The 23,783-nt window shown below is 40.9% G+C and overlaps 1 long non-coding RNA gene across 1 annotated transcript; it reads right to left on the reverse strand.

Annotated features, from left to right (window-relative positions):
• Window positions 1–6,482: 6,482 nt before the first annotated feature.
• On the reverse strand, window positions 6,483–16,538 carry LOC129059496 (uncharacterized). Its single transcript, XR_008525435.2, has 4 exons — window positions 15,805–16,538; window positions 10,409–10,535; window positions 7,501–7,673; window positions 6,483–7,003 (listed from the first exon to the last, which is right to left on the reverse strand). It is a non-coding gene; the product is annotated as an uncharacterized LOC129059496 (long non-coding RNA).
• Window positions 16,539–23,783: the final 7,245 nt, after the last annotated feature.

Here is a 23,783-nt window from a genome sequence, read left to right on the forward strand (position 1 = left end):
CAAAGGAAGAGCAAAGGCACATCTTACATAATGGCAGGCAAGAGAGCGTGTGCAGGGGAACTGCCCTTTATAAAACCATCAGATTTCATGAGACTTATTCACTATCATGAGAACAGTATGGGAAAAACCTGCCCCAGTGATTCAATTATCTCCCACTGGGTCCCTCCCATGACATGTGGGGATTATGTGAGCTATAAATCAAGCTGAAATTTGGGTGGGGACACAGCCAAATCATGTAAACATCTTTTCCCATGCAGAATTTAAAATTTTTACATAATCAAATACGTCTATTTTTTCTTTCATGGCTTTTAGATTTAATAGAGTATAAGTATGTCTCCAGCACCTATGTAATATCTAAAATCTCTTAAATGTTTTTCTGATACTCTTAGTACATTTTTTTTACTTAATATTATTTTTGACTTAATATTATTGGGGAAAATACATAAGAGAGTGATTCTCTGATCTTTTTCTATATCTCCATTTTTCAAATTAGAAGTAACATTGATTTCTTTTTAATACACTTTCGAATATGCTTTTGAAGTACATTATCTACTGACCATTGAATACACTTTTGAAGTACATTATCTACTCAGGGTACAATCCAATTTTGTTAAGCATTCCATATTCTCAGATTATAAAACATCTTTCTTAGAAAACAATACAGATAATTGAAGTAATTCCAGAGCAAAGCAGTGATAAAGAAATTAAAATGTTTGTACGACTCCAGAAAGGAACGCTTAGATTCTTATTTATTTCACAAACATTTATTAGAGGCATTCTATCTGCCAAGGACCATACTAGGTTCTGAAGTGTAAAAGGGTAAAGAAGACAGACACCATCATGGGATCTTTGTACAGGTACTAAACCAGGTATTGCAAGTGTGATGAATAATACGGGGGGATAGGAAACTGTTACAGGACTTTTCTTTAGCTCAGCTAAAGACAGGGTTCTTCTCTGTCCCACGGCCATGAAAATTTGGGCTGGCAGATGGCTTAAAGGTTGAGTAAAGTAGGGTTTTATTGGGTGAAAAGGGAAAAACCTGAGGAACAGGGACTCTTTCAAGGCCAGAGTCCCTCTGTTAGAGTGCTTCCCTCCTGGCAGTTTGAATCCCAGGTTCCACACAGGAAGGCGAGGGACCAGGTTCCTCCCTGCTGCAAACATTATGAACTTCCTGAGGCTCCACCTCAGTGGGCAGGCTGTTTGGAGTTTCTCCAGGGACTCTCTCCCACCTGGCTGTCTCATTCTCCCCTCTAAAGAAGTATATCTAACTGCCATTGGATTAAGCATAAGGACAAAGACCGATTTTAAATGCTTCCTGCTGACAGGGGGTGTTGTTTCAGGGAAACAGCAGTTAGAGCTCTCTCAGAGGCTGATCTAAGGGTCCCCAGCAGAAGGGGCCATTGTCAGAGGCTCCAGTTGCACGACTGTTTGGAGTTTGGTGGCCTGAAGGCAAGAACCGACAAACCAGGTTATTAGAAAACATGTATCAAAACAAAACAAGGGGAGGGGTAAAGACAGCTCAGAAATTGAGGCCTTTTACCAGTTTGCTCAGGGAGAGGAAGGCCAAAAGCCCAACTGGCAAAAAAAACTTTACCCTTTTACTGCATGTCAGGCATCTGGGTTCACTTCCCCTGGGCCCCAGCCCTAAGCCAACCAGTTTAAGGTTTGGGGAATCAACTCTTTCCAATTTGGAGGATGCATCTGAGGGGAGTGTCTTGTAATATGGAGACATGATTACCTATTAGTGAAGAGAGAACAAAGGAGGAGAAAGGAATAAAAAGAAGGTATATTTTTCAAAGAAGTCCCAGGGGTTCAGGATGTATGCTAAAGGGGAACAGACTGAAAGAGGGGAGCAGGCATTCTTGGTTCCCTTCTCTTCCTAGCAGATACCAAGGGTACATGAGGGAAAGAAGGAAGAGCATCCTCTTTCCCTCTTCCATCCTTGCATCCCTGAGTCCCAGTGACCTTGTCAGGTCCTGTCATGAGTGCCAAAGCAGCTTGCACCCATGAAGCAGGGGGGCCTAGGGGGTGGGGATCATCTGCTCTTACCCACATATGCCCTATCTCCCCTGCTGTCAGTGGCCTTGGATTCCCCAGGCCTCATTTATGACATGGATACTAACATGGCCTTTATCCATGAAATAGGAAGCTTGGGGTTGGCTTAATTGGCAGCCATCAGCCATGTTCACCTGCACTGTGCCTTTTAACCTCCGTTGTCATTTGCCTCTGGATCCCTTAGATCCAGTTTTCTTTCCTAGGGCTTTGACCTGAAGCTTGGAATTGAGTCTGGGACAAAAATGTGTCTGGGGGAGTTGGGGAATAGTGGGGAGGTGTTTGTATGGACTCCTTATCATAAACCAAATGCTAAGGTGAAACTGTGGAACTGAGTCCTCCAACAAGGGGGAGGAAAGGATGTCTTGTGACACATCCAGATAACTGGTGGCTATAGTTATGCTTGCTAGGATTTGGGTACATGGTGCTTAGCTTTGGTTAGTTCCCTTGGTCTTACTTTCCCAAAAAGGAAACCTTCGCATGATGAGCGTCACCTGGCAGTATCTGCAGGATAATTGCTGCAAATTCTTTCTGAGCTGCAGCCAGGGATTGCTAGTTGATTCACAGGAGCAAGCCTAAAATGTAGGCAAAGACTTAAAAACAACTAGTGAGTTTAGAATTTAATGACAAATGTATGATAAGTTTTCAAACATGATTTCTCTCTCTCCAGTCCTCATATTTATTAAAAAACAAATTATCATAGGACTGAGTGGTTTGCAAAACAGAGTTTAGCTTTATACTTGGCCTGATTATTTGCATAAAGTGCAACAAGAATAATTATTTCTACATAGGCCTTTTGGATTGGCTTTGATGGAATTCTGTTCCACAACGAATCTGAGATAAGACCTTTTAAAGCCAAGCCCAACCATGGGTTTGTATCCTCAAATCCCTGTGAGTTGGGTGATCCTCTCCTCTTAAGGTCCCGAGATAAACTTGAAGCTCCTAGACCTGTTAGTGACATTCTTTACTGACCACAGGTCAGTAACCCTGTACAGGGACTGTGTAGATGATAGTATGAGGCTAGTTTCTCCACTAGGCTTTTACTGACTCTGCAAGTCTAGATTAACTCCTGAAAGGGAAGCATACCCTTCCAGTCAAAGCCTTGGTAAAATTACCAGTTTTTCCAACTGTGTCCTGTTGCAAAAGAAAAATGGAGTCTTAGTGCACTGATGCAAACAACTATATTGCCATAAGAATACTCACAGATAGTTTCCAAATTCTAGAGAAACCAGGCAGAGAGAAACAAACATGCTCCAAATCTTGATCACAGGAGTGTATACCTTACTTAATTATTAAAGGCCATAAATAGCTCAAAATAAGTTTCCTTGGCTCTGAAAAACTAAGAAAGGATCACCAATATTCCAAGCAAAAGTAAAAAGGTTTCTTCAGCTTTCTGAGTTCAGTCCATTTAGTTAACTGGTTTTGCTTGATATTCATGAACATATCAGCTCTTCATGAGTCTTGTACACTTTCCTTTATTCCAATGTCACAATCTGCAAAGTTATCAGAAACCTGATTGTCTCAAACACAATCAGAAATTGTATCTGAGAGCACTTATCAGAGTCTTATAGCCTATTATAAACCATCTTTTGAAAAGGATTAAAACAAGACAACAATTGTCTGTGAATAGTAAAATGTCCAGGGTAGTTAAAATTAGAAACACAATTGACAAAGAAGTTTGGTTATCCCTGTGGTTTACAATAACTTAACATAAAAACCTTAATTATGATTGATAGCATATACTCAGACATTAGAATTTTAGAAATCCCATGCAATTTTGGAACATATATTAGTATTATTCACCAAGATATAACCTAAAGAAGACTGAGCATCATTTTGGCAATCCCATGTACCTAAACATGCCAAATAATCCTGTTTACCTCTCTTTTCTGGACACTTCAGGGGCCCTCTTAAGTATTCGAAAAGCCAGATGCCAGGGAAGACAATTTTGAAACTGAAGTTTGATTTTGAGAAGGCTGTTAAATGTTCAAGGTTTAAAACACTTGATATTACGAAAGAGAGTTCCAGATTATCATAAGTGATTTCTATTGCCAAAATGATGACTTAGAAATTTAAGGAAGCAAAACCCTTTTATAACCCCTTTAAATTTAGTTAATATGTTCACACAGAGAACCTCTTCTGCAAGATTGATTTCCACAGTTCTTCCACCACTTTCTCAGCTTTTCCTATCTTACTCAAAACTGAAGTTCAAAGCTGAACCCCTTCCAGCCAGCTGGCTGTGCAGGACCCTTGGGCCATGAGTCCCAGCCCCTGCAGGAAGGGGAGGGGAAGAGAGGACCTCCTGCTCACCTGTCCTTCCCAAGAAAGGAAGGAAAGGGCCTTTCTCCTGATCCCCCCGGGGAGCCACCAGGTTTGGGGGCATGTTTCCCCCACCCTCAGAAGTCAGAGGATGAAAATGCTGAGGAGCAACAGTGAGAAGTTTTGAGTCCCCATCTCATTCACTGCTTCTCAAGCCTCCACGTTGTGCGTCAAAAATGTTGCAGGACTTTTCCTTAGTTCAGCTAAAGATGGGGGTTCTTGTCCCTCCCACAGCCATGAAAATTTAGGCTGGCCGATGGCTTAAAGGGTGAGTAAAGCAGGGTTTCATTGAGTGAAAAAGGAAAAACGGGGGAAACTCCCTCTGCTAGAGCACTTAGAGCCCGGCAATTTGAATCCCAGGTTCCACACAGGAAGAGGAGGGGCCAGGTTCCTCCCTGCTGCAAACACGGTGAACTTCCGAACTTCGGAGGCTCCAACTCAGTGGGCAGGCTTGTTGGAGTTTCTCCAGGGACCCCCTCCCACCTGGCTGTCTCACAAGGACGGCATGCGGCAGGGAACCCTAACAAAGACCATGATGGAGAAGACACATTTAAGCTGAGAGGTGAAGGGTGAGTAAGAGTCAGCCCTGAAAATCCGACAAAAGACGTCCCAGACAGAGGAAACAGTCTGGGTAACTTTCTAGGTGAGAGTGAGCATGACACAATTGAGAAACTGAACAGGGAAAGATTAATGAGCTAGAGCTCCAAGTGTATGTGAGCAGCAAGAGCTGAGCTGGTGAGATAGTAGGCACCAGGTGGTGGAGAACCTCATAGATGATGCAGTGGAATTAACACTGTATCCTTATAGGAATAGAGAGCAATAGAATGATTTCAAGATTGAGAGTGTCATGATGAAATCTGTATTTTAGAAGTTACTCAACTTACGGTTTGGAGAACAAATTGAAACAAATTGAATTGAGGAGACCACTTAAAAGACTGAATAAGTCAAGTTTCAGAATTGCAAACTACCTTAGCTAATTTAAAAAGTTTGGCTAGGTCCAGGTGCGGTGGCTTATGCCTGTAATCCCAGGACTTAGGGAGGCCCAGGTGGGAGGATCCTTGAGCCCAGGAGTTCAAGAGAAGCCTGGGCAACATGGCGAAACCCTGTCTCTACGAAAAATACAAAAAATTAGGCAGGCATGGTGGCCCACGCCTGTAGTCCCAGCTACCCAAGAGGCTGAGGTGGGAGGGACACCTGAGCTGGGAGGTCGAGGTCGCAGTGAGCCGTGACTGCACCACTGCCACTCCAGCCTGGGCAACAGAGTGATATCTTGTCTCCAACAAAGTTTGGCTGGGAAGGTGAGATAATATAACAGTGGCTGGAGAGGACATTGGGTCAAAGGAGTTTTTTTGGTTGGATTTTTAGTTTGGTTTTAACACAGGAAAGAGCTAGTTCAGAATAAATGTCTGAAGATACATGAAAGAATATAGCAAACCAAAATTGATACAGGCTATTAATTGGAACCCTCAACAAGGTGATTTTTTAAAAAACATTTGGCTAATATTTAATGGGGATGGGAAACTGACTTTTAATATGAAAGAAATGGCATACCTTATTATTAAAATTCTGATTCAAATAAGGGATCTCTTTAAGCACGAAACGTTACACAGCATTTAATTTATTTGGAATTGTCTTATATTTCAGAGATTTTTTTTTTACTCAAAACTGGATATTTACTCATTCCAAATCTCTATGGATAGAAGTAATTTAAGCATGTTAGCTACAGGTTTTGTTCAAAATATTTTAAAGTCCTTTTTTCCTAGATTCATGTTGGCAAGTTTTCCAATTTTTCTGTAGTTCTTTCTATTATAATTTTCAAAATCAGGTAATATTTTGGGTGCATTTATTAGATAAGTCACTCTCTCCTGCAAAACAGTATTATTTTTTATGTTACAATGTACTCTACATTACAAGGATGGCAGCTTATGTAGGGGGTAGTTGTAAAGTCAAAGTGCTAAGTGATAATAATGTTTTCTCAAATTAATCCTTGGGTATCCCTTACACTAAATATAAGTGGAGTGTCCATGGTTTGTTATATACACTGCTGTATGGTAATATGCATGTATACACGTGTAAACTAGACAGTAATGTCAAGGATATAATAGCCTGTACATATGCAAAGTATAATTCTAGAGTATTTTTAATTATCGGGTAACAAGGAGAATGAAAGCATTTTTTTAAAAGAAGAACAATAATGCTAAGTAAACCCCATACATTCTGAATATCTTTGTGTGACTCTGAGGATAATAATGGTGATTCACCACAGTGACTGATGCTGACAGTAATGATTACTCCAGTGTCTGTGTGATGAGGAATGAGATAATGAAGATGGGCCTTGTACACACTCCAGGGATTAGTTTTTCTCCTCTCTGACAGCACTATTTTGGGTCATATGAGCAGTGAGGGGACCTGCAGGCAGAATTGCTCATAATATTGAAATTGTTATTTGCTCAGCTATCACTTTTATTCTTACTCTCTCTTTAGTGGTTCATATATAATTGATTTTATATAATCAAATACATGTTTGATGTTTCTCCACTGTGTTAGGCTTGAGGATTTCACTTACCTCCAAACAATTGTCAGCTGGCCAACTTCATTGTTGGTGGCAACACTGTGATTCTACTTATACATCCTGCAATGGGAAAGATCACAAAAACTCATTTGTGATGGACCAGAGTCAGAGGAATATGCTTCTTTGTTTCATTTTGTTTGGTTTAAATTTCTATTCAGTAAGAAACAGGCCAATTTATGCTTTGTTTATATAGGAAAACCTAAATTAACTGTTACTGTTTTTCTCTAATAATTTATTTCAAGGATGCTCTTCACTTCTTACAAATTGGCATGCCAGGCTGCTGCTCAGGTGATCTGCCTCTTGGACCAGCTCTGAACATGGGACAATGATCAGTGCAAGATCCCTGAGATGCTGAGACACGATGGGATGGAGGAAAGCTATGGGACAAGTGGCCTTTCATAGGAGGAGGAGCCCTTGTCAAATGTGAGGAGCGAAGCAGGACAGGAGCATGAGAACAGGTAGGTGTAGAGATGTGGAGAGTTCCCATTTGCTGAGATAGATGAGAGAGTCAGAAGTTTGACAGGAATTTTGACATGGAAATGGGAAGACAAACTGACCAGGGAAACAAAGAAGATTGCCAGGTTGTTCCATTTGAGAGCCCAGCTGAAGGTGATGACCATGCTTTTATGAGGACAGCAATCTGACCAGCTGTCAATCTTGCTGTAGCAGTCTTAGCAGGCTGGGTTAAGGTAGAGGAGCTCTTCATTTCAGGAAGGACAATATCAGAAACCTGAGGAGAGAACCAAATTACAAAAGACTAAGGAGTTAAGACATGAAGGTAAATGTCTTAGTTTATTCCTGCTGTTACAACAAAGTACCTTAAATTGGGTAACTTATAAATAGCAGAAATTCTATTTCTCACTGTTCTGAAGCCTGGGAAGTCTAAGAGATTCAGTGTTTACGGAGGGCTTGCTCTCTGCTTCCAAGATGGCACCTTCTTACTGCATCCTCACATGGCAAAAGGGCCAAAGGGCCAGTTCATCTTCTGAAGCCTTTTTTTTTTGAGACCGAGTCTCGCACTGTCACCTGGGCTGGAGTGCAGTGGTGTGATCTCGGCTCACTGCAACCTCTGCCTCCCACATTCAATCGATTCTCCTGCCTCAGCCTCCTGAATAGCTGGGATTACAGGCACCTGTCACCATGCCCAGCGAATTTTTTGTATTTTTAGTAGAGAAGGGGTTTCACCATGTTGGCCAGGCTGGTCTCAAACTCCTTACCTCATGATTCGCCTGCCTTGGCCTCCCAAAGTGCTAGGATTATAGACGTGAGCCACCGCACCTGGCCCTGAAGCCTCTTTTTGAGGGCATTCATTCCATTCATGAGTGTTTGGCCCTCACGACTTAATCACTTCCTAAAAAGCCCACCTCTTAATACCACCACAACGGGGATTAAGTTTCAACATGAATTTTGAAGGGACGCAAACATCCAAACCCTAGCAGTAAGTTGATTAAAGAGTCAGGTAGACATTTCTAAGGCAGTGGAGCATAGGTGTGGAGGCCCCGGAGTGCTGACCATGTGGAAATGCAACAGTCATGAAGCTGCAGTCATTAACGTAACTGACAAAACCTGTACAGCATAAAACGGCTGTTTAATTTTATGCCAAGTCCAAATTTTTGCAGCATGTAGCCCTAAGCTTGTTCCAATTGCAAATATTAGTCATAAATTTTATGATCCAAGTAGTGATTTCTACTTTTTGAGCACAGGGAAGGCTAAGCATAACAGGTTGACTTGGGGAGGAAGAGTCCCATTTCCTCCTGGGAACCGAAGGGCCTCTGATAGATGGTTCACTGCCCCTTTAGACAGACCTTAAGGAATTAAGTCAGCCCTCAAGTGAGTGTCTAGGAAACACAGCCATAGCTATGTGACTCACCTGGGAAAGCACTAGTTCCAGGCATGCTGGGACAGATGTCCTACCCCAGAGCGTACAGTCAGTGTACTTTTAGTCAAGACTCAGGGAAGACACACAAAAAAGGTCCTCTTCTTTTCTTGGTCACAGAACATAGAGGTGTATAAAAATCTTTACTTTAAATAAGTGGCATGGGAGAAGAGGAAACTGGGCACTAGTCCTTGTTCTGATACTTTCTGTGGAATGTAGAGGAAATTCTTTCACCTAGAGGCTGAATGGTGCAAGGGTTTTGTTTCTGGACTCTGAAGCCCCATGCTGTGGGTCCAATCCCACCATCTCCATTGATTATAGTAACTATATGACCGGGGAGTGTTATTCAAGCTCATGTATCCTGATTTACTTTTCTATAAGATAGAAAAAATACTGGTTGTGGGTAGTAAATGAGATAATATTTGCTAAGGTACAGTGCTTGGCACATAGTGAACACTTGGTAAAGTCTGATGCTTGTGTGGGCCTGTTTTCTCTAAAATGAAGTTCTTGGACTACTATCCTTTTTTTTTTTTTTTTTTTTTTTTTTTTAGCTCTGAAGCTCTACGATTCTGTGATGAAAATAATTTTTTATTATTGTTCCATAGTAGGAGTCAGCAAACTTTCTGTAAAGATCTATAGTCTCTGGCATTACTACTCAATTCTGATATTGTAGTGTGAAAGCAGCCACAGACAGTACTTGAAAGAATGGGCATAGCTGTGTTGCATCAAAACATTATTTACAAAACCAGGCTGTGGCTGAGAGTTGACCCATGGGAAGTTATGTGCTGACCTTTGTTGTATAGAATTTTAAAAAGTGGAGAAAAGTGAAATGCAATTTGTAATGGAAAAAGGACACAGCAAATCATGTACTGTAAAATTGTATAAGCTTATAACATATTTGTGTAGCCCAAAAACCTTTTTTATATTGAGCATATGAAAGAAAGCAGATGCTCTACAACAAAAGTGGATAATAGAAATACAATAAACAGCATTCATAAGCTTAAATGTTTATAAACCTGGGCATAAATATATAAAATAAGTGAAATGGAAAAGAGTAGCCCAGAAATTCATATTTGCTACAAGTTGAAAGAAGACAGGAAGGTGGAAATCATGCAAAAAGCATGAGAAACTAAAGTTGTAGCAAAGAACTAATGTTCCTTCTGACTCCATAATTAAAGAGACATGCATTACACCGGCTCAGTGACTTGCAGAGTGATTGCTCAAACTTCAAATCACATTTGATCTGATATGGTCATCTGAATATTACAATGACTGAACTGTGGGTTACTCTCTTTATTAAGTTAGCCCAGTGACTAATCACCCAGCAATCAGGCCTTCATGGCATCTGGTACCTTGACAAACAATATCTGACTTTACAGTAGCTATACTTTCCATGAGCGCAACCTGAAATTATGTTGGGAAAAGACAAAGAAGAAAAGTACAATGAGTGAAAAAGAGGCACGAAACAAGAAAGGTACAAATGAAGAAATATTAGTGTAGCAATGTAAAATTAGAGTCCAAATGCCTCACTGGGGCATCACCCTGGGAGACCTGGGAAATTACACACATGCTATAGCAAAGATCCTCACCATCCTCAGGTCCGTTGCAGCCCCCAGCCGCCCCCAGCTGCTCCACGGATGTCTTTGTGCCACACTACAGTTCTCCTCGCTGCCAGGAATCCCTTGGGGTGGTTCTCTTAACTAGAGTTTACTCATTCTAGAAAGACCAAACAGGATATTATTTGAGCAAATAATTTACTCTTTGTCTTTTTCCTCCCTCTTATTTCAAACATCCTAATACCTGACAGAAAACTCGATATCAACGACCTTTTTTATCTTGTGCCAAGGCTTAAACCCTTTAAAGAAATTGTGCCAGGTACCCCAGAGAGGAAAGAGAGAAAAGATAATGACTTTCAAGTCCAGCAGGAAAAGAAGGCAGAGATTTCCAGAGACCATGTAAGGAGATGAACGTGAGAGGGTTTCCCTAATATTAGGGATCCACTTACTGCTCCGTGGCCAACCCTGACAAAGGGAAGAGACCCCAAGGGTGGTTGCAGAGGGCACCTAAGGCTGGTCCTATAATCCAGTACCCTCAGGTTGGCTGCTAGGGCTGATGGCCCCAGCTGGACTGTAGCAACAGGCATCTCAGTAGGACCATAGTGCATGATCAGAAGAACCAACCTGATGTTCTTACAATACATAAGTTTTTTGCACAGTCCCTGGAGGTGGGGAGTCCCAGTGGGGACTGGAATTATATTTCCCAGCAGCCTTGATGGAGGGGGAGCCAGGGCAGATGTCAACTGATTTAAATCTATGAAGAAACATAGTGATTCTTGAAAAATAGGATCTGTTGGCTGATATTCATATATCAACAAATATTTGGGAATGAGGGCTGGGAAGGAAGAGGAGCTTTCCTATTCTAATTGGCACAGTCTCTGAATCTGAACCAGCAGGCTCCCTGGAGATGAAATCAGGTGTGTGGAGGTAGTGTGACCACGGTGGCTGAGAAAGAACAGAGGGCTGCCCTGTAAATCCTTCAGGGGGTAAACGAGGGCCCAGGAAAAAACATGGAGAGTGGGTGGAGTAACATAATTGAAAACAGCTTGGAAAAACGGGCCTAATTTTTTTTGAACTAAAAGTGAGTAAAATGTCTTTTCAAGAACTGAATATAAAAATGAAACCAAGAGATAAAGAAAACTCAACTATATTTAGTTGTTCACACACACACACACACACACACACACAGAGCGAGAGAGAGAGCAAGAGAGAAAGAGAGTGTGCTAATACAGTAGCCATGCAATACATTAAGAAAATATTCTCCTCCTGTACTTTTAATAAGTTATCTGGTTGTGTGATAATCCAGTGCTTGGAGATCGGGGGACCAAGAGGCTTCCTGACCTGCTAATAGACCTTAAGAGCCTGTGGACCCGTTTTACTGGAAAGCAAAACTACTGGGGGTCAGGGTAGGCAGTGTGGCCTCTTTTGTCTGCAAACACTGTGACTTCTTGAGGAAAGCACTCAGAGCAGAGGAAGGGAGAAGGACGCTGTCCAAGCAGGCCAGGTTAGCTGAGTCAGCCTTGGCAATCTGGACAGCTAGTGTGGTAGGCCATTTTCACACCCACTTTCTGACCTAACTCTCATTTCCAGTGAGATCAATGGGATCTGGGTAGCAAGTCACTTGCTTAATCCAAAGATTTGGTGTAATCTTCATTGTTATAAATTATACCAGTCCCCTATGTAATGTATCTTATTTAATTATTGTAATCGCACATGATGTTAGGCTCATTGTACATATTCTGAGCAATAAGCAATTCCCCAGAGTGACTAGTAGAGTAATTCAAACCAGAATCCACACACTTACTTTCTCTTTATAATGCTGCTTCTAAGAGCACAGCAATATTTGCTTTCACCTGCATTCCACAGAGGTGGCACCAGTTGTGGGAAGAGATCAATGTCGTGGGAAGAGATCAATGTCACAAAGCCACTGAAATCTGTTAAGGACCATGCAAGGTCAATGATAATTTATTTTGAAATGTCACATAAAGGAAGAAGGAATCATGTGAAAGAGAAAAAAAAAGGGCCTTTTAGAAATAATTAAGAAGGGCTAATACTTAGCACCTGGAAAATATGAGTTTATTTTTGTTATGTTAATATACTCATTATTAAAGCCCAGTTCTGCACTGGGAAGTCCAATAAGTTGAACTGGCTTTGAAAAGACGAATCCAGACAAAACCACTGACTTAGTTTTATAAAATTGCGTTAATTACCATTATAATGAGAGAAAACATGCATAAGGTTAGAAGTCAGCGAAGTGAATCTTTTCTCTTTGAAGAATTAAGAATCCTTAGTACACAGGGATTATCCATTATCTGCAGATATGTTATTAGGTTTTCTCTTTATGCATCCATCCTTTTTTTTCTTACAAAAACTGTCACAGATGTGGTCTTAAAATCTCTGCAGTGTTCAAAAGAAGCAATACATTTTTCTACTCCTGCAATGTGAGCCAACCATCAACAGATGAACTAAGCCCAATCACTCCATTCCCTTTTTTATGATATTAGCATACTGGTAGATTAGCAAAATGCTGCTAATGCAGTCTATCTTTGTTCATTGGTTTAGTCATTCAGTCAAAAAATATTTAATGAACATCTAATATGTCCCAGGCACTGGAAAAACAAAGATCAATCAAATAGTGGACCCTGCCCACATGAAGCTGAATTTTGTAGTGTAGATGCATGGAATAACAAAGAATTGGTATGATATTTTGAAATACTATGAGAAGTCACCTTCTTTCTCGGAAAGTCTTTTTACTTTGTGGTCTTTTCACCATTTAACCACGCAGAGAAACTTAGGCTGATTGCCTCAGAGAAGAAAAGACACAAAAGAATCCAGCCAGAACAGAGTCAAACTACTGCCTGAGAATATAAAAAGAAAGCCTGGACAGCTTTAATTTCTAAGCACCTGGCCTTTGGGTGAGAGGGAATGGAGCTTACCTTTTGTTTTATTTATTTTATTTTATTTCATTTATTTTATTTATTGATTTCATTTATTTTCAAATTCTAAAACCTTGGCTCTGCCTCAATAGAGTAAACCCTGGAAGACTGACCAGTTTCTACCGAAAACCAGGGCATGGGGTTGAATGTATAAAATGCTTTCCTGCCTCAGAGGAGAAAGACCCTTTCTGTGTTGAGGGAGGAGCTTTGAGAAAGTTGAGAAAGCAGAGCTAGAGTGTTGAGATGCAAATGTGGGGTCTGCTGAAACCTCTGCATGGAGGCCAAGGAGATGGAAGGGTGCCACCTAGAAACATTTAGGATCTGAGAATAGAAGATGCCCTGCTTTCCATCTGGAGTAGCCCTGCTGGCCTTCTGTTTGGTCATTGCCTATGCCAAACTACATGTTAAATATTTTTAACATTTTCCTTACACTGGGGAATTTCGATGGGTTTTCATCAGGGGGTGTAATATGATGTGACTTGTGTTTTGAAAGATCACTGAGTGAAGATGAAGAGGATAGACTGGAGGAGGAATGCTCAGAGACCCACAGAAAACTTGGAAGCAGTGGTACAGGCTTGAGGGGACGGCAGCCCCAGTTGAGATGTGTCAGGACTGACTCAAGTTCACTTCTCAGGGAGAGGAAGGAGAGAGACTGTGGGATTGCTCCCAGATTGCTGGCACAGTGGGCTGAATGGTGGTGCCATTAACGGGGTAGATAATTCAGGAGAAGGAGGGGGCTTAGGAAGGGAGATAACGAGTTTGGTTTTCATCTAGATGTGCTATGAAATCTTAAAAGTCTTTGAGAAATTGGAGAAATGTGAACTGGTTGATAATAAGGTAAGGAGGATTTGAAGCTAGTGGAACAAATAAACCCACTGTGTTTATTAATGAATTGTGATGCCTCTCAAGGGAGGTCTCTAGTTCTATTGGAGGGCTCTGCCCTTGGCCTATTTTTTCAAGAACTTGGATGTAGACACAGAAGATATGCTCATCAAATTGCAAGAAGATATGCTCATCAAATTGCTCTATGATGCAAATATTGAAGAAATAGATATTACAGTAGATGACAGAATTAAAAATTCAGAAGGCTGAAACAATTGTCTGAAAATAACAGGATGACACTTAGAATAAATATAAAGTCTTGCATTTAGGTTTAAAGCAAAATGAATGGCACAGTTACAGGATCTGAAGGCCTGGCTTGGCAGCAATTTCTCCCAACAATTAAATCAGGATTTTTGTTGGCTTAAAGTTTATGATGAATCAACAGTGTGATGCAGCCACTTAAAGGCAACCCCCTCTCCAGATTTGATGAAGAAGAGTTTAGAAGACCCACTTCCTAGCAAAGTTCCCTCAGTTTTTCAAAACTAAATGTTTTTTAGAATAAAAATAGTTTAAAGAAGCCACAGATTAAAAACCAAGGCTTTTGGTCATTTATTCCAAGCACACAAGGCAGGGAATTGCTCTCAGTTTGGTGGCTTTATGTCCCTGATTGCATCAATTCATCCAGAGAGAACTCGTGCCCACTGAATAGACATGTGCTTTCCTGCATTTTCCAGGTCCTTTCAGCTGGGTTGGGACCATGTGACAGAGTTCTGGCAGATAGGAATGAGAGCAGAAGTGATATGGCACTTCTGGTCCTAGGTTCCTAACTGTTGCTGTGTCTTCCTTATCCTTCTTCCTCCTGATCAGAAGAACTTAAAGTCACACGTTGAGGTGCTGGCGGACAAGATGGAGAGAGCCTTGGCCCCTGAGTCACTGGATAGTAGAGAGCTCTGCTGACCCACATGACTTCACATGAGCAAGAAACAAAATTTTGCACTTATTGAGCACCTGCAGTTTAGGGGTATCTCTATTGTTGCCACTAGCATAACCCCCCAACCCTAAAAGCATTTGTCCTTGAACATCCCTGGTTTACCCTTGAACATCACCTGGCAAAGGTGTAGCAATGGCTTAGCCCTTATACTTCTCTACAAGGAACTTCTGAGAAACTCTGCTTGTCGCCCCAGTTTAGAGGTTTTTGGTGGATAAATAATGTACTCGCACACAAAACTGATGGAACTCAATTTTAGTAACATGCCAAAGAAAACCACTCTTCTGGTCCACAATTCCTTTATATTAAAAAAAAAGTACCACTTTATACTAAGGCATTAAAAACATTTATTCATAAAATGTAACACACTTTGTGAATTGTCCCAGAGAATGTTCTTATATTGGCTCAGGGTTTTGACGGACCCTAAGGTCCCTTCCAGTTCATGAAGTAGAGCAGAAATCATAATGTAAGTATAATGGAGGAAATCTTAGAGGTCATCTAATGCTACCAAATACCAGACTTTATAGAGTAGGAAATTGAGCCTGAGAGAATTCGAGATATTTATCCCAGGTTTCTTTGATCTCCTGAATTCCATTTGCAGTGTTCTTCCCCGTACATTGTTTTAAAATTATAGCATTTAAAAGCAAACAATGGCAACAAAAAACCTTCTTAACTCTTTTTACCTTGCAAGGAGCTGATTCCTTTCTCCTGAACCTCTTCCATCATTATGACTCCATGAAAGGGGACAGGAAAGTTTCCTTAGGAACAAAGAGAGGAAAGAAGATGTACAGCAGATGGGAAATCTGTGCAAGCATAGAGCCTGCATTATTCTCACACTACATAACCTTTCCTGGTCTTTCCCCTCTTCTTCTTCAAGCCTTTTTCCTATCACACACAAACACACACTACAAAATCTTTCTGGAACAGATACCTTATCTTCTTTCTCATTCCAGTTTAAACTTAGTCTAGGACAGTGATATTTTTAGTTCAATGGAGTTTTTATAAACTCTAGTTTATCATTTTAACCCCAGAGCATCCTTGTCTCAAGGATCTTTCCCTATTCTCCACCCCCTAGTTTTAACCCTTTGCTGCAGAGCTTGGAAAGAAGCTTATTAGAATGATGATCCCTTGGTTAAACCAATGTCTCCCGCAGCTCATGTCATCATCTGCCAGGCTGTCACTCAGGGTAGCCAGTGGTAGCTCCATCATGGACAGATGTCCAGCTTGTGTTCACCATGTTGGGAAGCCCAGTGGTCAGTGCCATTTTTTCCTTTTTCCCTTGTACCTTCCTGCCCAACTATTTGTTGCTTCAATTGGCAATCCCATGGAATGGCCAGCAGGCCCCTGTGTTTTTTCCTTCTACAGTCAGGTCTAGGTTCATGAGAATCCTAAGAGTCTCTGCCACCCTTGACTTGATTCCATGGGAAACCAGGAGAGTGATCCTTGCCCTTTGGACATTCACTAACCTTCCTTGACTTTCCCCCAGCCCCTTCTCTGTGCTCCAGGAACCCCATGGTGGGGTCACAGGCTCCTGCAATCCTCCAGGAGGAAGGAGATGCCAGTCTTCCCTTTGTACCATCTACCATGTGCCCACATTTCACTAGAGAAGTCCTTAAAGACCTCTGCCTTTGGAAAGTCAGGAAATCAGTTGAATTTTACCTCCTCCCACAATAGAGGTGGGAGAGAAAGGGACACTTACTACTTCAATAATAATAAAACCAACATAGCACTTGCTGTGTGCCAGCTACTTTACAAACACTCTACATAACTCATTTAATCCTCATAATGACTCTAATGAGTAGGAATTGTAAAGAAAGTGACTCTTTTGTTTTATAAATACTGAGGTAGAAGTATGGTGAATACTGCTTCATAGGTTCTACCGAAATACTCAGTATTACAGCCCCAAGAATATTATAGTCCAAGTCCTTTTGCTCTCAGTTTAGAGCTCTCTCCAAAATTACATGATCACCAGTCAGTAATCTTGAAGAAATAGGAAAGGGTGTTGTTCTGCGTATCACACTCTTATGCTACAATTACTTTGCTACTTACAGTAGGAGAGTAATATGAATGTATGCATGTCGGTTTACATCTTTTTATTGTGCTTTTTAACTGTAAGAGTGATATATGCTATAACAAATTCAAACAAGAAAGAAATATAACAAATGAAAAATGATTTTTGGTTAGTCATTTGCCTCATCCCCTTACATTTAACCACTTTAAACAGTTTGAGTGTGTGTGTGTGTATGTTTTCTTTGTATATACTTTTCTCAGTGTAGATACAAGTGTACATATGTAGATATTTGTTTTAATTTTTGTAAAAATAGGATATGCTATACATGCTTACCTATATGCATATATATGCTATATGTACCTATGTGACACTCCTTTTAGTGCCACTTAGCCAGCCAGAAATCTCGGTGGCCATCAGTGCCTCTGCCCTGACTTCACTCAGGCCCACTGGGCTCACTCGGAGGCTGCTCTCAGCTCACACTGCTGGCCCAGATCCTGTGCCCACCGTGCTCTGCGCTTAGCCTGTGGCTGGTCCCGGTGTGCCGTGACAGGCTTCCTCCTTGGGCACTGGCGTCTGGACAAGGGGGGATGTGGCAGTGACCAAAAACTCGGAGATGCCAGCAACCGCAGAGCCCCAAGGGATGTTACAGCTTTTATTCATTTAACATAGCACCACATCAGTGCATGTAGATACACCTCATTTTTTTTTGGTCATTTTGTTCTATTCCTTGGTATGGATGTTACATGAATTATTGATCCATTTTCCAGTTGATGGTATTTGCATTGTCTCCCATTTTTTGCTGTTATAACAGTGTTACAATGTACACACACAGACATACACACACACACACACACACACACACACACATGTCCCTTTCCCAGTAGACCCGGTACTTCTCTAAAATAAATTCTGTAAGTGGTACTTCTGGGTTGTAGAATGTCTTTATTTTAAATTGGAAAAATTCTGTCAAACGGTCTTTCAAAAATGTCATACCAATTTACACATTACAGAAATTACACATTAACAGAATATGAAGGGGTTTACCTCCTTATTCAGTTAAAAACACTATATGTCATCAAACTTTTATAAATTTTGCCAATTTAATAAAAAATAACTTTTCTTTCTTATGGATTATGTAATTGTTAGTTTGAGCATTTTTCCAATATTTATTGACCAATTATAATTTTCTGTCTAAAATGCCCCTTCTTATTTGTTCATTTTAATCTCACTCCTTCTGATTTTGGTCTTTTGATGTTGTTTTATTGGAGTATTTTAGCTATAATGGATGTTAACTCTTTGTCTTTTATCTGTGTTGCAAATATTTTCCCACAGTCCTCATTTGGCTTTTAAATTTGTTCTTGTGAACTGGTTTTTGCCAAAAAGAAGTTTTGACTTTTTAATCATTCCAAACTGTCAACCTTTCCTTTATGGACTCTGGGCCTCCTGTTAGACTTAGAAGGTTCTCCCCACTCCAAGACTGTAAAAATGTGGACAGTGTATTTATTTAGAGCATTAGATGACCAAATTCAAAGAGGCCACAGTAACATAATTGATAGGATGCCAAAGAAAATAGCCCGAAGCCCTGCTGAGGAATCTGCCTAGCCCTCCTTTTCCCCTCCACTGTACTTTTCCAGCCTGTGATTATTTGTTATGCCTCTAGGCAGCCCTGACTTTCCACTAAGTCCTCCTCCCTCCTCTTTTATTCCTGTGCAGAGAGCTGTTGCTTTTCAGTTTTTGCTTTTTGTTTTCACAGACTGTGATGGCCAATAAGTGGGACCCCTTTGACCTGTACTTCTCCCTTCCTAGGACCAAATGCAGCGTTACTGACTATATGTACACCTCTCTGCTCTCCCGTCTCTCCTTTCATCCTCCCCCTTCGTGGAGTGAGCGAGCAAGGGAGCCAAAAGCAGACTTTGACACATCTGCCCTGGCTTGGCTCTATTCCAATGGGAAAGTTTGATGTTGCAAGCTTTTAAAAGTCGCTCACATTTCCCTGACTTACAATCATGCAGGCTTCCTTGACTTCCTTCTAATTCAATAAGGATAAAGAAAGCAAGCTGTTTGCTGCAGCCTGGGTCCTGAGGGAACCAGACCCAGGCAAATGGATAACCTAGAGCCATTGTCATGGGCCCCCTTTTTTTGTCCATTCCGTCTCCCACACCCTGCCCACCCAAGGCTGCCTTTTCTTTCTAGGCAGGGGCACTCTATTGGGGCACAATCTGATACAAAGTTTCTCTCCTTGGTGGGGTCAACCACAGTCCAATGTCAAGGGTTATCTTAGGAGGATTTTTGCCCCACCACAGTCTCCATCAGCCTCCAACATCTGCTGTGTGTGTTCATTTAAACATACTCTCTAAATAAAAGCAGTATGTTTTCTATGTGAATGTGGTTTCCAGACATGTCCCCCAGCAACCAGGGCTGCATGTGTCTGCCAAACCTAGATCCCTCTTAAGTAGCTATTTGGGAGCCACCCCTTCTCCCCAACTTCCCAGGTATTTATGGGGGGCAGGGAAGAGTGCAGGGGATGGAGGGCTGAGGCGAAGGGCTAGGATGTTAGGTTTCAGTGAGCAAGGCCGGGCAGTGGAAGGCTGCCTGGTACCTCTAACTCACCCTGCATGGGAAGGCGCCTCCTCACAACTCTGTCCTGGAGGAACAAAGGTCTCACGTCCCTTGGACCTTTGCTGGGGTGCAAGATGCTGCCTCATAATGCTGCGCTTGTTGTTGTTTAAATCCTGTTAAACAGCAGAATTTCCAAGAACACCCAGGCTGTCTTGTGATCTTTGGGATTGTGCCATGGGTGCTTTTATCACTTTCTCTCGTTTTGGCTATCCATATTTTCTGATGTTAGTAGTCTGATATAATTCTAAGTATTGCTTTTAATATTAAAACAAGGTTTCATTTTAACTTTTAAATGTTATCCTCAGGGAAGCTCTCAAAATTCCCAGGTGGGGGTTAAAGGAAGCTGTGTGGGAATATAAATGAGTAATAAGGCCCCGAGATTTAGGAAGCCCTGGCTAAATGTTGGTTATCATTATCGTCATTGCTATTACCATTACGGAGCAGAAATAAGTTTGGAGTGAAAGTAGAGAGTCAGCACTGAGCGAGGGGCAGACAGCTGATTCTAGAGTTAGATGGCACTTCAGCCACATTGATGTTTAGGAACCACACAAGGTTTTCAACTAGTGAGGTTCCTGGGGGCAGGAAGGATGGTAATATTTTGATGTTTTTGCCTGTGGCCTGGGTGATAGGCAAATAATTCAGTAAAGAAATAACCTCTATCAACATCAAACACTGAAGAGAGACTAGAAAAACTGAGAGTGTTTTGGGAAAAAGGGCAGAGAGAAGTGACTTCCAAGGGGATCCCGAAGCAAAGAAAGATTGCTGGTCTGGAAACTCCTGAGAGATGTGCTTACCATATACACAGGCTTTTCTAAGATCATTTTGATTTCAAATATTCTGTCCTTGTGCTTCGACAAATGTAGCCAAGGGTTCTGATATTTACATTAGAAAACACGACCGCCATATGTCTCCTTAAGCACAGGAAAACTAAATGATGCATGAGTCCCTCTGTTCAACATGCATCATGAATCCTGTATGCCCCAAATATTTTGAAGTTTCCCTTCGCTGAAAGGAGTGGAGAAGCAGCAGCTTAGTGACACACGAGCTGCTGAAATGGGTTATTGAAAACCCATTTCAACCAGAGGGTACCGTTGCCTCTGTGGCTTCATGCCTCAATCTCACACACAGGGCCTCTGCTGTTTAGGGTGCCAGGAACCCCTCTAGGGATCCAAGTATTCAAGGCTGATGAAGATGATTTCGAGGTGACATCTGAAAAGGCTGTATGTATGGCATAAAGGCTTCCCTGTATGAAATCCTGGCAAAGCTGTTCAGCAACATGTGAGTGGATGGAGAGAATGGGAATTTAAGAGGGCGTAGTGCCATCCATGGCAGAGCTGGCCATACACAGGGAGTTAGAGACCATAACTCTCTTTTTCGTCTGAACTAAAAAGCTCCAAAAAAAAAAAAAAAAAAAACAAAACCCCGCAAGACTTGGCAATTTTAGTAAAGCATGACCCTATGCCTAACTGGTGAAATTTACTTTGTAAAAAACGAGATTTAAGATTATAGGGTTAAGAAGTGGCAACACAATTATTGGAACAAATGGCCACTGATTGCCTTCTTAATCAAATAAATTTGAACCTTGGGAGAAAAATAGGTGGCCTGTGATCTAAGACACTCCTTGTCTTCATAAAGCAGCAGAAAAAACTAGATAATTCCAGGGAAGAAATTTGAGTTCATATGTTCGTGGATGTTGTCTTTATTTATTTATTTATTTTATTATTTTTTTTTCCTGAGATGAGGTCTCACTCTGTCTCCCAGGCTGGATGGAGTGCGATGGTGCTCACTGTAACCTCAAACTCCTAGGCTCAAGTGATCCTCCTGCCTCATTCTCCTACGTACCTGGGACTACAGGCCTGTGCCACTACTCTCAGCTAATTTTTAAAATTGTTTTTGTAAAGACAGGGGCTCCTGATCTTGCCCTGGCTGTTTGAGTCTCCTTATGTTGCCTCTAACATACATACTCATCAGCCACTGATGAACCTAGAGCCTTCCAATATAGTAAGAGCAATGACAGTAGGCTGTTCTGATTCACTGGAAACAAAATAAAGGCGTGTGGCCTTTCACTAGATAATCTTTGCTTTTGAACCTGACCCCTGAACCCCCTTCAGAGATGAACAAGCCCATTACAGTTCTAACATCTCCATGAGCTCAGCCCATGGGTCTGAAATCCTGAGCTAACAGTTGAACCGCTCATGCTTAATAATTTATTTAGGTTTCTTTCTGTAGAAGGAACACACAGGGGGCTCTGTATTAGTAGGGATTGTGGCTACATATCTACCACTATTGCCCTGCCAGGCTGATTTCTAAAATGGAAGCATCTATAATTTTTCTAATGACAATATTAACGTTCTCTATGAAATTAAAACAAGAATGATCTGAACTGATTTAAACATTCAGAGAATGTCTGCTTTTACATGAAACTGTAACGACATGTTCAGGATACAAAGACAGTCACCATTTTTGGTATGGAGTAAGAGATTCACCACATTAGTTAATTCCTTCAAAAACATCTTGTGAGCACCTAACAGCACAGGTGCAAAACATCCCGTATGGTAAGAAACACTCAGACAAATGAAGAGTTTATTATATTTGCAGTTAGGGCCATAATTTCCTGTTACCCTACATTAGTGACTTTCTAGAAAGGGACTTTTTTCCTAGATCTTCAGTACAATCTAACATTTAGGTAGTGCTTTATTATGCACTATGCACTATATGTGCATTTTCTCTTCTCATAAAAATTGTATGTTGTCAGTTGTATTACTATTTCTTCATTATCGATGAGATAATTAGGTATAGAGAGGCTAAGTAGCCTTTCCAAAGTCATTCCACTAGTAAATGGCAACACTGGAATGCAAATGCAGATGTGTCAGACAGTAAAGCCCATGCTCCACTGAGATTCTTTTTTGGATCTATTTACAAAGAACATTCTCACATGTAATCTCAGGTAAATCTCAAACACCTCCCTATATTAAATACTATTATCCTTATTTTACACATGAAACTAGTAAGGTTAACACACATATTTAGGCCTATCAGCTTTTTAAGTAAATCATTTTTAATGCCAATTATATTAACCATTAGAAATTCCTAAATATGATATTTCCACATGGTATATGTTAAATATTCGTCATCCAAGAAAATGTTAATGTTCAATTCTAAAATAAAATTTTATCAACTCCTTTTCTGTGTAAGGTTGCCAGGTTTAACAAATAAAACTACAGAATGCCTAGTTAAATTTGAATTTCAGATAAACAACACATGATTTGCATGGGACATACTTACACCAAAAAAAGTATTCATTGTTGATCTGAAATTCAAATTTAACCAGCCATCCTATATTTTATCTGGCAGCCCTATTTCTGGAAGATATATTTAATATGCAACAAATGAGAACATTTTAAGCTATTTTCTTTTTTCTTTTTTTTTCCTTTTGAGGCAGGTCTCACTCTGTTACCCGGGTTGGAGTGCAGTGGCACTATCATAACTCACTGCAGCTTCGACTTCCCAGGCTTAAGCAGTCCTCCTACCTCAGTCTCCTGAGTAGCTGGAACTACAGGCATGCACCACCATGCCCAGCTAATTTTTAAATTTTTTCGTAGAGACGGGCTCTCCCTTTGTTGCCCAGGCTGGTCTTGAACTCTTGGCTTCTGGTGATCCTGCTACTTTGGCCTCCCAAAGTGACGGGATTACAGGCATGAGCCACAGTGCCCAGCCCTGAGCTAATTTTTTAAAATTAGAAAACTATTCCTTTATCACCATCTAAACTTGAATTGAGCACATATCTGCATATGATGTCTGTCTAGCTGCTATATAAATGTGTGGTATGGTCTCTGCCTTCCAGGAGCTTACAGTCCCAAACAGTCATTTGAATGTAAAAATAGTGATGAGTTGATAATTTATTGCTTCTAGTTTTTGCTACTAAAAATTAATAATAGGAATTCCCACTTGAATAATGTTTGATAACTGGCACTGGTTTAAGATTCACAAAATCTTATGTGAGCTGTGGATATTACCATTTTACAGGTGAAG

The sequence above is a fragment of the Pongo abelii genome, chromosome 4, assembly GCF_028885655.2.
Source record: "Pongo abelii isolate AG06213 chromosome 4, NHGRI_mPonAbe1-v2.0_pri, whole genome shotgun sequence".
In the NCBI taxonomy this organism is placed as follows: domain Eukaryota; kingdom Metazoa; phylum Chordata; class Mammalia; order Primates; family Hominidae; genus Pongo; species Pongo abelii.